Genomic DNA, 7,247 nt, shown 5'->3' on the forward strand with positions numbered 1-7,247 from the left:
CGCATGATATTTCTGCTAAATCGTATGTTCCGCGTTGATTTAAAGCTAATTCGTGTATTTCGCATGAATCTGAAGCTAAATTGTTCATATCACATGAATTTGAATCTAAATCGTTTGTTGAAAATCGCTATTTCGCACGAATTTCAATCGAAATCGTGTGTTTCGCATGATATTGAAGTTAAATTGTATGTTTCGCGTTGATTTAAAGCTAATTCGTGTATTTCGAATGAATCTGAAGCTAAATTGTTCATTTCGCATGAATTTGAAGCTAAATCGTTTGTTTAAAATCTCTATTTCGCACGAATTTGAATCGAAATCGAGTGTTTCGCATGATATTGAAGTTACATCGTATGTTTCGCGTTGATTTAAAGCTAATTCGTGTATTTCGCATGAATCTGAAGCTAAATTGTTCATTTCGCATGAATTTGAAGCTAAATCTTTGTTTAAAATCTCTATTTCGCTCGAATTTGAAACGAAATCGTGTGTTTCGCATGATATTGACGATAAATCGTATGTTTCGCATTGATTTAAAGCTAATTCGTGTATTTCGCATGAATCTGAAGCAAAATTGTTCATTTCGCATGAATTTGAAGCTAAATCGTTTGTTTAAAATCGCTATTTCGCAAGAATTTGAAGCGAAATCGTGTATATCGCATGATATTTCTGCTAAATCGTATGTTTCGCGTTGATTTAAAGCTAATTCGTGTATTTCGCATGAATCTGAAGCTAAATTGTTCATATCACATGAATTTGAAGCTAAATCGTTTGTTTAAAATCGCTATTTCTCACGAATTTGAAGCGAAATCGTGTATATCGCATGATATTTCTGCTAAATCGTATGTTCCGCGTTGATTTAAAGCTAATTCGTGTATTTCGCATGAATCTGAAGCTAAATTGTTCATTTCGCATGAATTTGAAGCTGAATCTTTGTATAAAATCTCTATTTCGCACGAATTTGAAGCGAAATCGTGTATATCGCATGATATTTCTGCTAAATCGTATGTTTCGCGTTGATTTAAAGCTAATTCGTGTATTTCGCATTAATCTGAAGCTAAATTGTTCATTTCGCATGAATTTGAAGCTAAATCGTTTGTTTAAAATCGCTATTTCTCACGAATTTGAAGCGAAATCGTGTATATCGCATGATATTGAAGTTAAATCGAATGTTTCGCGTTGATATAAAGCTAATTCGTGTATTTCGCATGAATCTGAAGCTAAATTGTTCATTTCGCATGAATTTGAAGCTAAATCGTTTGTTGAAAATCGCTATTTCGCACTAATTTCAATCGAAATCGTGTGTTTCGCATGATATTGAAGTTAAATCGTATGTTTCGCGTTGATTTAAAGTTAATTCGTGTATTTCGCATGAATCTGAAGCTAAATTGTTCATTTCGCATGAATTTGAAGCTAAATCGTTTGTTTAAAATCTCTATTTCGCACGAATTTGAATCGAAATCGTGTGTTTCGCATGATATTGAAGTTACATCGTATGTTTCGCGTTGATTTAAAGCTAATTCGTGTATTTCGCATGAATCTGAAGCTAAATTGTTGATTTCGCATGAATTTGAAGCTGAATCTTTGTATGAAATCTCTATTTCGCCCGAATTTGAAGCGAAATCGTGTATATCGCATGATATTTCTGCTAAATCGTATGTTTCGCGTTGATTTAAAGCTAATTCGTGTATTTCGCATTAATCTGAAGCTAAATTGTTCATTTCGCATGAATTTGAAGCTAAATCGTTTGTTTAAAATCGCTATTTCTCACGAATTTCAATCGAAATCGTGTGTTTCGCATGATATTGAAGTTAAATCGTATGTTTCGCGTTGATTTAAAGCTAATTCGTGTATTTCGCATGAATCTGAAGCTAAATTGTTCATTTCGCATGAATTTGAAGCTAAATCGTTTGTTGAAAATCGCTATTTCGCACGAATTTCAATCGAAATCGTGTGTTTCGCATGATATTGAAGTTAAATCGTATGTTTCGCGTTGATTTAAAGCTAATTCGTGTATTTCGCATGAATCTGAAGCTAAATTGTTCATTTCGCATGAATTTGAATCTAAATCGTTTGTTTAAAATCTCTATTTCGCACGAATTTGAATCGAAATCGTGTGTTTCGCATGATATTGAAGTTACATCGTATGTTTCGCGTTGATTTAAAGCTAATTCGTGTATTTCGCATGAATCTGAAGCTAAATTGTTGATTTCGCATGAATTTGAAGCTGAATCTTTGTATGAAATCTCTATTTCGCCCGAATTTGAAGCGAAATCGTGTATATCGCATGATATTTCTGCTAAATCGTATGTTTCGAGTTGATTTAAAGCTAATTCGTGTATTTCGCATTAATCTGAAGCTAAATTGTTCATTTCGCATGAATTTGAAGCTAAATCTTTGTATAAAATCTCTATTTCGCACGAATTTGAAGCGAAATCGTGTGTTTCGCATGATATTGACGATAAATTGTATGTTTCGCATTGATTTGAAGCTAATTCGTGTATTTCGCATGAATCTGAAGCTAAATTGTTCGTATCGCATGAATTTGAAGCTAAATCGTTTGTTTAAAATCGCTATTTCGCACGAATTTGAAGCGAAATCGTGTATATCGTTTGATATTGAAGCTAAATCGTATGTTTCGCGTTGATTTAAAGCTAATTCGTGTATTTCGCATGAATCTGAAGCTAAATTGTTCATATCACATGAATTTGAATCTAAATCGTTTGTTGAAAATCGCTATTTCGCACGAATTTCAATCGAAATCGTGTGTTTCGCATGATATTGAAGTTAAATCGTATGTTTCGCGTTGATTTAAAGCTAATTCGTGGATTTCGCATGAATCTGAAGCTAAATTGTTCATTTCGCATGAATTTGAAGCTAAATCGTTTGTTTAAAATCTCTATTTCGCACGAATTTGAATCGAAATCGTGTGTTTCGCATGATATTGAAGTTAAATCGTATGTTTCGCGTTGATTTAAAGCTAATTCGTCTATTTCGCATGAATCTGAAGCTAAATTGTTCATATCACATGAATTTGAAGCTAAATCGTTTGTTGAAAATCGCTATTTCGCACGAATTTCAATCGAAATCGTGTGTTTCGTATGATATTGAAGCTAAATCGTATGTTTCGCGTTGATTTAAAGCTAATTCGTGTATTTCGCATGAATCTGAAGCTAAATTGTTCATTTCGCATGAATTTGAAGCTAAATCGTTTGTTTAAAATCTCTATTTCGCACGAATTTGAATCGAAATCGTGTGTTTCGCATGATATTGAAGTTACATCGTATGTTTCGCGTTGATTTAAAGCTAATTCGTGTATTTCGCATGAATCTGAAGCTAAATTGTTCATTTCGCATGAATTTGAAGCTAAATCGTTTGTTGAAAATCGCTATTTCGCACGAATTTCAATCGAAACCGTGTGTTTCGCATGATATTGAAGTTAAATCGTATGTTTCGCGTTGATTTAAAGCTAATTCGTGTATTTCGCGTTAATCTGAAGCTAAATTGTTCATTTCGCATAAATTTGAAGCTAAATCGTTTGTTTAAAATCGCTACTTCGCAAGAATTTGAAGCGAAATCGTGTATATCGCATGATATTTCTGCTAAATCGTATGTTTCGCGTTGATTTAAAGCTAATTCGTGTATTTCGCATTAATCTGAAGCTAAATTGTTCATATCACATGAATTTGAAGCTAAATCGTTTGTTTAAAATCGCTATTTCGCACGAATTTGAAGCGAAATCGTGTATATCGCATGATATTGAAGTTAAATTGTATGTTTCGCGTTGATTTAAAGCTAATTCGTGTATTTCGCATGAATCTGAAGCTAAATTGTTCATATCGCATGAATTTGAAGCTAAATCGTTTGTTTAAAATCGCTATTTCGCACGAATTTGAAGCAAAATCGTGTATATCGTTTGATATTGAAGCTAAATCGTATGTTTCGCGTTGATTTAAAGCTAATTCGTGTATTTCGAATGAATCTGAAGCTAAATTGTTCATTTCGCATGAATTTGAAGCTAAATCGTTTGTTTAAAATCTCTATTTCGCACGAATTTGAATCGAAATCGAGTGTTTCGCATGATATTGAAGTTACATCGTATGTTTCGCGTTGATTTAAGCTAATTCGTGTATTTCGCATGAATCTGAAGCTAAATTGTTCATTTCGCATGAATTTGAAGCTAAATCTTTGTTTAAATCTCTATTTCGCTCGAATTTGAAACGAAATCGTGTGTTTCGCATGATATTGACGATAAATCGTATGTTTCGCATTGATTTAAAGCTAATTCGTGTATTTCGCATGAATCTGAAGCAAAATTGTTCATTTCGCATGAATTTGAAGCTAAATCGTTTGTTTAAAATCGCTATTTCGCAAGAATTTGAAGCGAAATCGTGTATATCGCATGATATTTCTGCTAAATCGTATGTTTCGCGTTGATTTAAAGCTAATTCGTGTATTTCGCATGAATCTGAAGCTAAATTGTTCATATCACATGAATTTGAAGCTAAATCGTTTGTTTAAAATCGCTATTTCTCACGAATTTGAAGCGAAATCGTGTATATCGCATGATATTTCTGCTAAATCGTATGTTCCGCGTTGATTTAAAGCTAATTCGTGTATTTCGCATGAATCTGAAGCTAAATTGTTCATTTCGCATGAATTTGAAGCTGAATCTTTGTATAAAATCTCTATTTCGCACGAATTTGAAGCGAAATCGTGTATATCGCATGATATTTCTGCTAAATCGTATGTTTCGCGTTGATTTAAAGCTAATTCGTGTATTTCGCATTAATCTGAAGCTAAATTGTTCATTTCGCATGAATTTGAAGCTAAATCGTTTGTTTAAAATCGCTATTTCTCACGAATTTGAAGCGAAATCGTGTATATCGCATGATATTGAAGTTAAATCGAATGTTTCGCGTTGATATAAAGCTAATTCGTGTATTTCGCATGAATCTGAAGCTAAATTGTTCATTTCGCATGAATTTGAAGCTAAATCGTTTGTTGAAAATCGCTATTTCGCACTAATTTCAATCGAAATCGTGTGTTTCGCATGATATTGAAGTTAAATCGTATGTTCGCGTTGATTTAAAGTTAATTCGTGTATTTCGCATGAATCTGAAGCTAAATTGTTCATTTCGCATGAATTTGAAGCTAAATCGTTTGTTTAAAATCTCTATTTCGCACGAATTTGAATCGAAATCGTGTGTTTCGCATGATATTGAAGTTACATCGTATGTTTCGCGTTGATTTAAAGCTAATTCGTGTATTTCGCATGAATCTGAAGCTAAATTGTTGATTTCGCATGAATTTGAAGCTGAATCTTTGTATGAAATCTCTATTTCGCCCGAATTTGAAGCGAAATCGTGTATATCGCATGATATTTCTGCTAAATCGTATGTTTCGCGTTGATTTAAAGCTAATTCGTGTATTTCGCATTAATCTGAAGCTAAATTGTTCATTTCGCATGAATTTGAAGCTAAATCGTTTGTTTAAAATCGCTATTTCTCACGAATTTCAATCGAAATCGTGTGTTTCGCATGATATTGAAGTTAAATCGTATGTTTCGCGTTGATTTAAAGCTAATTCGTGTATTTCGCATGAATCTGAAGCTAAATTGTTCATTTCGCATGAATTTGAAGCTAAATCGTTTGTTGAAAATCGCTATTTCGCACGAATTTCAATCGAAATCGTGTGTTTCGCATGATATTGAAGTTAAATCGTATGTTTCGCGTTGATTTAAAGCTAATTCGTGTATTTCGCATGAATCTGAAGCTAAATTGTTCATTTCGCATGAATTTGAAGCTAAATCGTTTGTTGAAAATCGCTATTTCGCACGAATTTCAATCGAAACCGTGTGTTTCGCATGATATTGAAGTTAAATCGTATGTTTCGCGTTGATTTAAAGCTAATTCGTGTATTTCGCGTTAATCTGAAGCTAAATTGTTCATTTCGCATAAATTTGAAGCTAAATCGTTTGTTTAAAATCGCTACTTCGCAAGAATTTGAAGCGAAATCGTGTATATCGCATGATATTTCTGCTAAATCGTATGTTTCGCGTTGATTTAAAGCTAATTCGTGTATTTCGCATTAATCTGAAGCTAAATTGTTCATATCACATGAATTTGAAGCTAAATCGTTTGTTTAAAATCGCTATTTCGCACGAATTTGAAGCGAAATCGTGTATATCGCATGATATTGAAGTTAAATTGTATGTTTCGCGTTGATTTAAAGCTAATTCGTGTATTTCGCATGAATCTGAAGCTAAATTGTTCATATCGCATGAATTTGAAGCTAAATCGTTTGTTTAAAATCGCTATTTCGCACGAATTTGAAGCAAAATCGTGTATATCGTTTGATATTGAAGCTAAATCGTATGTTTCGCGTTGATTTAAAGCTAATTCGTGTATTTCGCATTAATCTGAAGCTAAATTGTTCATTTCGCATGAATTTGAAGCTAAATCGTTTGTTGAAAATCGCTATTTCGCACGAATTTCAATCGAAATCGTGTGTTTCGTATGATATTGAAGCTAAATCGTATGTTTCGCGTTGATTTAAAGCTAATTCGTGTATTTCGCATTAATCTGAAGCTAAATTGTTCATTTCGCATGAATTTGAAGCTAAATCTTTGTTTAAAATCTCTATTTCGCTCGAATTTGAAACGAAATCGTGTGTTTCGCATGATATTGACGATAAATCGTATGTTTCGCATTGATTTAAAGCTAATTCGTGTATTTCGCATGAATCTGAAGCAAAATTGTTCATTTCGCATGAATTTGAAGCTAAATCGTTTGTTTAAAATCGCAATTTCGCAAGAATTTGAAGCGAAATCGTGTATATCGCACGATATTTCTGCTAAATCGTATGTTTCGCGTTGATTTAAAGCTAATTCGTGTATTTCGCATGAATCTGAAGCTAAATTGTTCATATCACATGAATTTGAAGCTAAATCGTTTGTTTAAAATCGCTATTTCTCACGAATTTGAAGCGAAATCGTGTATATCGCATGATATTTCTGCTAAATCGTATGTTCCGCGTTGATTTAAAGCTAATTCGTGTATTTCGCATGAATCTGAAGCTAAATTGTTCATATCACATGAATTTGAAGCTAAATCGTTTGTTGAAAATCGCTATTTCGCACGAATTTCAATCGAAATCGTGTGTTTCGCATGATATTGAAGTTAAATCGTATGTTTCGCGGTGATTTAAAGCTAATTCGTGGATTTCGCATGAATCTGAAGCTAAATTGTTCA

This window comes from Megalopta genalis, unplaced genomic scaffold, assembly GCF_051020955.1.
Source record: "Megalopta genalis isolate 19385.01 unplaced genomic scaffold, iyMegGena1_principal scaffold1122, whole genome shotgun sequence".
In the NCBI taxonomy this organism is placed as follows: domain Eukaryota; kingdom Metazoa; phylum Arthropoda; class Insecta; order Hymenoptera; family Halictidae; genus Megalopta; species Megalopta genalis.